Here is a 12283-nt window from a genome sequence, read left to right as displayed (position 1 = left end):
AGAAAAAGTCATCACAACCATCTGCATGATCTTCATTCACCAATGCAATGAGTTCGGCTGTCTGATGTTCGGTTACTCCTGTGATCTTATAAACTTGATTGGGAGTTGTTCTTACCTTTTGGTATACAACGGCCTTTTCTTTAAGGATTGGGGACTTATTTTTGGACAAACGAGCGAATTCCACAGAATTTTCAGAAATCAAGTTCTTGTGGTTTTCAGATTCGCTCCTAATAAACTCTGAACAGTCAATCACATCCTCTACAGAGATTTCACTCATGTCATCGTCCTCATTAAGTTCAGATGCATTTTCAACATCGATTTTATTTTTTGAACTTAATTTGGTACTCAACGAGTCAAATTTTTGTATAGTTTCGGCTCTGAGTTTCAACTTATCATTTTCATCCAAAAGATTCTTAAGCATGTCCTTATGGTCTTTGGACTTTATAAATGATTCAATTTTGTCCAGACCATACATATAAGTGGGATTTACATCATCTGAAGATACAACACTTTCACAGTTGTATGCTTTTGCATCGATTTCATCCTCCTTTAGCTCAAGGAAGGGCAAAATCATGTGATGTATCTTCTGGCCTATTTCACAGTCTAAATGCAGCTGAGTAATGTTAGAATAAAGTCTTTTGGCAATTAAACAAAAAACATTCCTATGTTTTAACAATTTAAGATTGTCTCTTTACAAATAGATATTTTCATCCCTAGATTTAACCAGCTCCAACTCCTTCTGCTCAATCCACATTCTTCGCTCCTCACTCTTGGATGATACCCTGCTTATTTGGTCAGTTAGATTAGAATTCGTGACACGTGTTTGAGTTAAACAACTATCTAGATTTGAAATTCTTAAATTCAAGTTATTTAATTCTTTTTCATATGATGTTTGTGGAATTTTAAACGAAACAAAAATGGATTGTACATTCTTGATCAGTTCATCTAGTTCACTGATCTGCACACTGAGAGGCTTCGTTGTAAAGCACACGTCCTCTCGCTCCTTAGCCACTTCATTTCCACCATCAGTGTTGTATCCTCTCATCTGGGATACATTTGTCACCATCAGACATCTTCCGCCAGCATCACCACTCTTCGCTACATAAGCCTTTCCATGAGAAGGCTTTCTCACTTCATCATCTTCTGAGTCGGTTGACCACACCTGTACACCATCGAACTCATCATCATCTACCGAATCATGCACCACAAGAGCATTCATTAAGGGATTAGTAGTAGCTTTCTTCCTTTTAATCTCCTCCAGTCTTTTCAGGAGACTTGCTTCTTCATCCTTCTCCTCTTCTTTCTCTGCCATTTTCTTCAACACGCAATCTTTTGCATAGTGATTTTTCCCTCCACAGTAAAAACAGCTGACACCAGAATCAGCTTCAACCTTCGCTTCTTTCTTTGGTTCTTCAACCTTCGACTCCTTTTTCACTTTTTCAAAGTTGTAGCTTCCCTGCCAATTTCGGTTCTTGTTGGTAGGGAACTTCTTCTTGATGAACCTCCTAGGATTTGACACCATCATTGCATAATCTTTAGATGTCAGATCATAGTCTCCCAGATTCAGATCTTCCTCATCTTCTACTGCACTTTTACCTTTAGACAGAAGGGCCAAAGACCCCAAGTTTGAAACCACGCTCTTTTTCTTGTAGCACAATCTTTTCCTGGGATTTCAGAATCCCCACGAGTTTCGCCAACGAATATGATTTGAACTGCTCATCTGCTTTAACCGTCGACACAACTGCCCTCCATTTGGGTCTTAGGCCATTTAAGAAAGTGACCTTCTGTTCGATGAGCTTTCTTTCTACGTCATGTTTGATCATCTTACTGAGAAGATGATTGAACCGATCGAACGTCTGTGTAACAACCTCCTCTGGCTTCTGCTTGAACTCTCCAAATTCTGAGAGAAGAAGGGTCTGAATTGAGTGCTCCAGATCTTCATCTGTGGAGTACAGCTCTCGCAGCCGATCCCAGGTCTCCTTTGCTGTACCACAAGAACTTACTAACCGGAATGTGTTGGATTGAAGGGCGAATCGAATTAGTCTCAATGCCTTAATGTTGCATTGGAACTTCTCATTTTCGTCTTGAGCGACGTCCTTCACATCTATTAATAGATCATTGTACTCCTTCTGAGTTTTAATGATTTTTGAAGTGCTTGAGTGAGCGAAGGGGCCAGATGTGATAGCTTCCCATATCAGATACCCTTTATCTTCCGATCCAATAACGTAATCTTCAAAATGTTGCATCCACACTTCATAGTCTTGATTGTAGAGGATTGGGATCTTGGTTGTTGATCCGATGCTATTAGAGATGTTGATGGGATTGGATTGAGAATCGTCCTTGCTTGATTGTTTAACCTGTTATAAGATCAGACTTTGTAATACATAATATTAGGGCAATATGAATAAATAATGAGATATGTCAATTATGGAGTGACGGCTCAATAAATATCAATGAATGCGGAATGAACCCTAATCACTTCTTTCACAGAAGAGATGTGTATGAATTACACAGTCTCCTGCTCTGATACCAATTGATGAGATGAAAAAATCTTTGATCGTTTAGATCTTATACAGGTTAATCAGAATAATGCAAACAGAAATATCAAACACGAGAATGAATCAAAATAAGTTGAATGATTCAATAGATTCATGCCTCAGCAGAGCTCGGTGAAGAACTTCCGCTGTAGAGGCTTTTTAGGGTTACAATCGATAAAACAAATATCATTTAGAATGATCGACTCAAAATCTTACGTACCAAGATGCATGCAAGCATCAATAAATACTTAAACCCTAATAATTAAATCACGGATGGACAGGCCCAATCCGGATACAAAACTGGACTATGGAGCGAGCCCATGACGCAACACATAAAGGACCCTACACAATTCAATTGAAAAACTATGTTAATACATATTTCTTAGCAATCTTATTCTAACTCCAAGTAGTAGCTCAAAAAATATTAATTTTCTAGGAATGCGATCGAAATCCATTTCTTCACGATTAGATTTAGCTCACTTCTTCCCTTAAGCTTCCTTTCTTTTCTTCGATCCTACAAAACATCAAATGTAATCTTATCACATCATGTATTAAGAATCTAGAATAGGAACTTAAACGAGTTAGCTAATGGATTTTACCTAAAGTAGAGCCATACGTTTTGACTCTCCCATCTCTTGGATCTCTTAGGTAAATATGGCAGCTTCGTCTCTAATGCCCCTTCTCTTGGAAATAGAAGCAAATGGACTCTTTTGGAATGGCACAAGGAACTATCTCAGAATCTACCTTTTCTGGATCTCTAATGTCACCATTTTCAATGTCCATTGAAGTTTGGGAGTTTGATTCATCAGACAAATTTGCTCGACCAGCTCGCCAAATCATTGTTGATTCAGCAGCTATAAGCAAATAGGTCAAATCAATGAGGGTCACGTCATGATCCATCATATAGTACTCTCTAACGAACTCACTATATGATTCAGGAAGCGACTTAAGAACCCAGTCAACAGCCAACTTACCTGAAATCTCGACACCCAACATCCTTAACCTATCAATGTGTGACTTCATCTCTAAGACGTGTACACACATAGGTTTCCCATGTTTACTTGCCAAAAGGGCTTGAGTGAGCTTGAACTTTTCAAGCCTTCGAACTTGTGGGTTAGGGAGAATAATTGGAGGAGGTGGAGGAAGTGAAGCATGATCTCTTGTTCCTCGATCGAATCGTGGATCATCATCTTCATGTGGAAAGCTTGTTCCACAGGATTTGGGACGATCATAGTTGCCATACTTTGACATCTACAAAACGGGAGAAAATTCAAGTTAAGTTGATTAGGATCCTCGATGTGACACCCAAATGAAACATCGAGGCTAGGATCCAACAAATTACTCTACAACCTAGAAGAGAGATGCCGTAATCTAGTTGCAGAATATTTGAAGGTAGGTAAATGACAATTTACCAATTTCCAGCATTAAAACGAAAAAGAAATTTAAGTTTTAAATCTATTGAAAATTCCTAGATCTTTTGAGATTCATTGAACTTTTCAATTTCATGTTTAAATCTCGATATGCCCCTCGATTTGTGACTGGGATGCCGAGGATCACAAAACAGGGTGTGAATAACCATGCAAACTTACATGGTGCCCCCAATGTTACAGTCACCTATTCAATGTGCCGGTTAACCACACACGCTCCACCAAACTATGACAAACAATGAGTCACCCTTTTCTACCTTTTCTTAGAACCATTTAGTGTGCCGGTTAACCACACGCGCTCCACTAACGTCTCCGCAGGGGCACAAAGTGTAATTTCATGGAATTGCATCAATTCACTTTTGCCTAAAGTAACTAAGATTGGGAATTTTGTAAAAGCATTTAGTTACTTTTGTACTTCGTTATACTTATAATAGAAGGTTTATGTCTTATCCTACCCGTTTGGCTAACGACCCTCCACTAGTCAAGAGTGCGGTGGGTAAGAGTGGATGTCTATTCAATCGCCATTTTATAGGCAATTTCCTTAAACACCCCTTATAGACCAGCTTCGTGAATGAGGCCTACTAACGGTAAGAATGATTGTTTACTCATACATATATAATACTAGACTTATAATGTTATATATAGTATAGGGTGTATTTTACACTTTTAAAATACTAGGTGTTCTAATTTAATAAATTATACTTTTAATTTAATTAAATGTAAACCAAAACTTTATGGGTTTATTAAATCTTTTTTAATTATACACCTTAATTAATTAATAAAACCATAAGGGTGTGATTTGAACTTTTCAAAACAATACTCGGGTTTTAGAATATAACATTTCTAAATTAAACTTTTAATCAACTTTTAAATTCCAAAACTTGAGGGCAAGTTTTGAAACATTTCAAAACATTAGGGTTTAACTTATTTAAATTTCAAAAACAAAACTTTTAAGTTCAAATTTAAACTATAAAACCTGAAGGGATTAATTTGAAACTTTTCCAAACTTTGTCAAGAATATTCTAGATCACAAAATTCAAATAAGGCAATTAACAATTAATTGGTGGTTATCTAATTTGACCTAGTCCAAATTCTTGCAAGATAGTTCACCAAATAATTCAAATAATTAAATCTAATCATATAAGGAAATAATTATCTAACTAATATGAATTTATCTTTAATTTTGGCAAAGATAATCACCCAATATCATAAAAATCTGATTTATATCAATAAAAAAACGTTTTGGTAACTATCCCACAACCAAAAGAGCACAAAATCCCGATTTTCCCTCTTTCTGACCAGCTAACTCGTCGAGTCAGGCATGGACTCGACGAGTTCATCTAAGGACTCGACGAGTTCAGCCCCCAGAAACCCTAAATTTCGATCTTTAAGCAAGGATAATTCACAATAGCATCAAATAGATCAAACAAACAGCCATGGCTCTGATACCACTGATGGGTTATGAGCAAAACATCATTCTTATGGTGTACATGCAAACCCTAATAGCTTTTGAATCTAGTTTGTCTAATGAACATGCAATTGAATATCCAAAGCTATAAATCCTAGATCTAGCATACAATTAATCATATTAACATATGAAAGGGTTTTAGATCTTACCTTGATTGTTATGTAGCAATAACAATCTCAAATCCTCCTTGTAATGGCTTTAGAAAGCTTAGAGTCACAAGTGTCACTCCTCTAGTGGCTCACAAACACCAAGAGCAAGAGGATGAAGAATGATAAGAGAATAGGCACCCAAAAACGTGTAGAATCCCTAAGGAATTAGTTAGCCACGTTTTTGGTGCCCTAGGGGTCCTTAAATAGTGAGGCTATTAGGGTTATCTAACAAGGAAACCCTAATTTGACTGCTTAGGCCCTAAGCAACCCATGGACTCTCTCCTTAGAGGCCTTGGACGATTTCTAATGGGTTTCCCCATAGAATTCGTCCACTCCATCCTTTATGGAGTCCATTAGCCCAATATCCAACTATCACACAATTGACAGTTCTAGTCTACTTTATTTAATTAATATCTTTTAGCCACAATATTAATTCTTATTAATTCTTGACTAATATTAATTAAACAATATGATTTCTCCTTTAATATATTATTCTCATAATATATTAATAAATCATAATTAATCATCTTTCTTCATAATTCATCCTATCAAGTTGCTTTGAGGAAGGCAACCCAGAAGGACCATGCACCATCGGGTCAACTACATACCAAAATAGTTATGGACTTAGACACTAATCCAACATTAAGTTCGTAGTATAAATCAAAAGGAAGGAGAAGAAAGAGATTTGTTTAATAAGAAATACATTTCTCTAATTGAAAACTCAAATGATATTCGTGCTCTTAAGTTTATTGAAGTTCAAGACAATAGAGTTCAATATGATGTTCTTGATGTTCATGATAAGAAAGTTCAAGTTGATTCTTATGATGAAAAAGTTTTTTGCTCGATTGGAGTTCAAAATGATGATATTTTTTGTTCTTGTGATTCGTTTGAAGGAATGATTCCTTAACGTAAGCCGATGATCCAAGAAAATCACATGTATCAAACTCCAAAAGATTTGATTCAAACTCACAAAGTTGAAGTTGTGGAAAGTGGGTTTGTTCATGAAATCAAGTCTTCTAGATGCAAAAATATGAGAAAGAGAAAGAAGAAGAAGATTAAAAGGAAGAACAAGCGGGTTTATTCACAAAAATCGTCAAATGTGGTGAAATCGAAATCCGTGAAGTAAATTTGGGTTCCAAAGCAACAACCTCCAAATGTTGCATTGAATTTGAAGTCAAAACCCAAAAGTGTTAGAGGTTCTTTTGAAGATATTCTTGGTTCGTTGAAGAACACGAAGAACGGGTTGTACAACACGCATCGTGGGTGGTATAATGTTCAAAATGGTGATTTTCTCGTTTCGACAAAAGAACCAAGATCTTCTAAATTTGATTCGTTCATTGAAAATGGAAATTGATTCATCAAAAAGGTATCTCAAATTCTCAAATGGATTCCAAAACATCCATGATTTCGATTCGTATTTTCCATTTTTCATTTTTGATCGATTTGCTTCATTGGATTAAATCCGTTTCAACCCCATTGATGATCCAATAAGTTTTTTTAGATCTATTACCAAAATCAAAATCAAAATTTCATTTTTTTAAAACCAAATCTTTACTATTCATCGAAAGTTACTATTCAACCATTTATTATTTTGAGCCCAAAGTTTTGATTTACTAAACATCAATATGTGATCTGATTCATAAGCCCAAATCAAGTGTGGTTACTGTTCATATTTTAATTCAATTAGCCAAATACCACAACGACTCTGTTGATTCATTCTTAAAGTCAAAATCAAAGATAAAGTCAAAGTATATTACACATAGTTCAATATATATCGATTGAAGGCAAACGGGCAACAAGCTGCGCCGTTAGCCCTTTCTGGATAGCAAAACCAATTCTTTTGAAAACTACATTTGTGGATCTAGGAGATATGTGTAACATCACAAAAATACGAGCCAAAAATTTCATTTTTAAAACATACACTTTGCAAAACATTAGAGATAAAACATTCACTGATCATATCATTTCATAAAAAAGATATTGCGTGTCTGAGAACCATTTTATAAAACATAATAACGTCAGAGTACAAATCCCCAGGAAGATCTCATAGTGCGGAATACAAAGCATGTATGTGATGTGTCGCTACCGCGCTAGCTCCTTCCCCTTCGAAGAAGAGGTACCTGAAACCAAAACTGAAAATTGTAAGCACGAAGCTTAGTGAGTTCCCCCATCGTACCACATACCATACAATCACATATCATACATACTGCCAGGCAATTCTGGGGTGCCCGACCTACCCGATACGGCCATTCTGGGGTGCCGACCTACCCATGCGGCCATTCTGGGGTGCCGTCCTACCCATGTCAAGCCGTTCTGGGGTGCTGACTACCCATCAGTCCTGGCGACCGAACCTCGGGGACTATTTCACCCCTACTACTACTACTACTATCACAATATCATAACATAACAGATTATCAGACATATCTGGGGTGTCTGAACTACCCTTCAGTCCTAACAACCGAACTCGGGGACTGCTCCCCTCCTACTACCTCTAACTCATATAACAGATCATGCTAGCATATAAACATAACATTGTTGGGTTTTAGCCATAAGAACTTTCCTATGTGCGCATGCAAAACCCTAATGCTTGGATCTAGGCTTTCTAATAAACATGCTTTGAATCCAAGACTTCTAATTACTAATTAGGTTAAATAACAACATTGAAACAGATCTAGAATCATACCTTTGAGTTCCTTGTTGATCTTGAGGTCTTGGAGCTTCTAGAGTCACAAATGTCACTCCTCTAATGGCTTACAAACACCAAAGCAAGGAGGATGATTTGGGAAAGAGGAGAGGGGAGGAATTTCGACCAGAGGTTCCTTACTTTTGGTCAAGTGTCGAATTCCATCAGCCATAGGGTCTATTTATACTTGTAGACTCCTTAAGGGTTACAACCTAAACCCTAATTGGATAATCTTCTCTTAAGGCTATCCAAATCCATTCCATAGATAAGCCTTTGGACGATTTTGGCTATCCTAATACTCTTAGAATTCGTCCAAAGCATATCCCAATGGATTTACAGTCTAAAGCTTAACTATCAAACAATTGACAGTTTATACCCCTTTATTTAATTAATCTCTTTAAGTCACCAAATTAATTCTAATTAATTCTATGACTTATATTAATCAAATAACAAATATATTATTCATTATATTATTCTTATAATATATTAATAATATTTACTCTCTCTTAATAAATCATCCTATCAAGTTGCTATGGTGAAGGCAACCCAAAAGGACCATGCACAACCGGGTCAAGTACTTGCCCAATATAGTTACAGCCTTAGACACTATTCCAACAGTCTCCCACTTGGATAAGTCTAGTAACTATACAAATACAATTCGGTTTGCAATCGTAGCTCTCAAAGACGCTGTCAACTCTGATCTAATCAATCTTGTCCTTTAGATAAGGGAACGTACAGTCCTCTGTTAGATATCATGCTGACAATCCTATGGAATGGTTAGTCAAGCATTTAGGTTTCTCGATCTCTGATTTATTTGACATAGAACTTAATCGAACACATCAATTCAGTTCTGACCGGGCCCGGCACATAAGTCAAATCAAATCATCGAGCGGCCGAGATATCGCTTTTACCTTCTTAGATAAAAGTTACAGATAAACTTCGACTTATATGCATTTACTTATTCATTTACCAACTATACACAACAATACGTTTTATAACATCAAGTTACTGATGCGTTTTCGTATTATCAATGTACAATTAATTAACAAATAATAAACCATATATCCAGGTTTTAAGACTATATGATATTATCGTCTTGCGATCACCTTTTATATCGTATTCCATAAGGTCATTCCAGCAAGCGCGGGTTTATTCCAATGCTCAAAACTAGTTCATAAGCACTCATGAACGTTGCAGCAATCCTTTGTTATGTCTAACACCATTTAGACATTCTACACATCAATTCATGACAATCTTCTTTCATATCTACTTCCAACATATGAACAATTGTGGACCATTTGAATAATTCGATTATTCCTAATAACCTCAATTATTCTGGAAGTCAAAACATGCAAAGTGAAACAATAGCTAAACAATTAACATAAGATAGTAACATTACTCATAAATAAAACTCCTTTATTTAATCATCAAATGTCAATTACATTTATCTATTACACGTTTCTAATACTATCTAATCTATGCTAATATCATCCTTCAGCCCAATACTCCTAGCATGCTGCAAGTGCTTAACCCTACTCAGTCCCTTCGTAAGCGGATCTGCTGGGTTATCTTCTGATGATATCCTCTTTACTACGAGTTGTCCTTCTTCTACACGATGTCTAATAAAGTGATACTTTCTGTCGATATGTCTTGATCTACCATGATCCCTCGGTTCCTTGGTTAAGGCAACCGCTCCTTCATTATCACAGAAAATCTCCATGGGCTCCTTTATGGCAGGTACGACTCCAAGATCACCGATGAAGTTCTTTAGCCATATTGCCTCCTTCGACGCTTCGATCGCTGCAATGTACTCTGATTCGCACGTTGAATCAGCTACGGTTTCCTGCTTGGAACTTTTCCATGTCACTGCTCCTCCATTTAGGGTAAAGACCCAGCCCGACTGCGAACGGTAGTTGTCCCTGTCGGTTTGAAAACTGGCGTCACTATACCCTCGCACCTTCAAGTCATCACTTCCTCCGAGGACTAAGAACCATTCCTTCGTCTTCCGAAGGTACTTAAGGATATTCTTCACCGCAATCCAATGTGCTTTGCCAGGATTCCCTTGATATCTGCTAACCATGCTCAAAGCGAAGGCTACATCAGGTCGAGTACAAGTCATAGCGTACATGATTGAGCCAACTGCGGAAGCGTATGGTACTCGGCTCATTTCTGCTATCTCAGCTTCGGTACTCGGACTTTGAGTCTTACTCAATTTGGCATTACTTTGTATCGGTAGTTCTCCCTTCTTTGAGTTTTCCATACTAAAACGTTTTAGTACCTTCTCTAAGTAAGTATTCTGACTAAGTCCAATTAGTCTCTTACTTCTTTCTCTTACTATCCTTATTCCCAAAATGTAAGAAGCCTCTCCGAGGTCCTTCATAGCGAAGCACTTCCCGAGCCAGTACTTTACCTCCTGCAGAGTCGGGATGTCGTTTCCTATGAGTAATATGTCATCGACATATAGAACGAGAAAGCTTACTATACTCCCACTGGCTTTGACATATACACAAGATTCGTCTTCGCTTCGTACAAATCCAAACTCTTTGACTTTCTCATCGAAACAAAGATTCCATCTGCGAGATGCTTGCTTAAGTCCATAAATGGACTTCTCAAGCTTACACACTCTATCCGGATGCTTCGGATCCACAAACCCCTCTGGCTGAGCCATGTAAACATCCTCAGCCAACTTTCCGTTAAGGAAAGCGGTCTTGACATCCATTTGCCAAATCTCATAATCATGAAATGCGGCAATTGCTAGCATCACTCTAATAGATTTAATCTTCGCAACTGGTGAGAAGGTCTCATCATAGTCAACTCCGGGAGTTTGAGTAAAGCCCTTCGCGACCAATCGCGCTTTATATGTGTGTACGTTCCCATCCACGTCGGTCTTCTTCTTGAAGATCCATTTGCACCCAACGGTCTTACGTCCGGGCACGTAATCAACCAAATTCCAAACTTGGTTATCATACATGGATTGGATCTCGCTATCCATTGCCTCTTTCCACTTATAGCTATTAGGTTCATCAAGATTTACTAGTGTACCATCACTAATATACGTGTCCCCTTCGGTAGTAATATGAAAGCCATAAAACTGGGGATGAACTCTAACTCTATCGGAACGTCTAAGAGGTAAGGATTCGTCAATAGGTTCAATTGGAGTTTCCTCCCCGGGTTGAATGCCAGCGGTAGAGGTTCCTTCATCCATCGACTCTTGAATCTCTTCAAGTTCGATTTGCCTCCCACTGTCTCCTTGGCTTATGAGTTCTCGCTCTCGGAAAACTCCTCTCCTTGCAAGGAAGACAACATTGTCCTTCGGTCTATAGAAGAGATATCCAAAGGATGTCTGCGGGTAGCCGATGAAAATACATCGCTCACTTCGAGGTTCAAGCTTGTCGTGAGTATCTCGTCTTACGAAAGCCTCGCAACCACAAACCTTGATATGTGCCAACGAGGGAGCTTTCCCTGTCCACATTTCATGAGGTGTTTTGGCAACCTTCTTAGTAGGGACTCGGTTAAGGATATGGGCGGCAGTTTCTAAGGCATACCCCCAAAAAGAGATTGGTAGTGAAGCACGAATCATCATAGAGCGAACCGTATCCAATAAGGTTCAATTACGCCTTTCTGCCACACCATTTAGCTGTGGTGTCCTAGGAGGCGTCAATTGTGAAACTATTCCACACTCCTTGAGATAATCGTGGAATTCAAGACTTAGGTACTCTCCTCCTCGATCGGATCGAAGCATCTTGATTTTCCTACCCAATTGATTCTCCACTTCATTCTTGAACTCTTTGAACTTTTCAAAGGTGTCTGACTTTTGCTTGATTAAGTAGATATACCCATATCTACTATAGTCATTGGTAAAAGTCACATAGAAGCGGTTCCCATCCTTCGTGGTTGATCTAAACGGTCCACATACATCGGTATGTATTAGGTCCAATAGACCCTCGCCCCTTTCACAAGTACTCGTGAAGGGCGACTTAGTCATCTTTCCAAGCAAACAAGACTCGCAAGTGTCATCT

This window comes from Lactuca sativa, chromosome 5, assembly GCF_002870075.4.
Source record: "Lactuca sativa cultivar Salinas chromosome 5, Lsat_Salinas_v11, whole genome shotgun sequence".
NCBI lineage: Eukaryota > Viridiplantae > Streptophyta > Magnoliopsida > Asterales > Asteraceae > Lactuca > Lactuca sativa.
Note: the sequence above shows the minus strand (reverse complement) of the source record.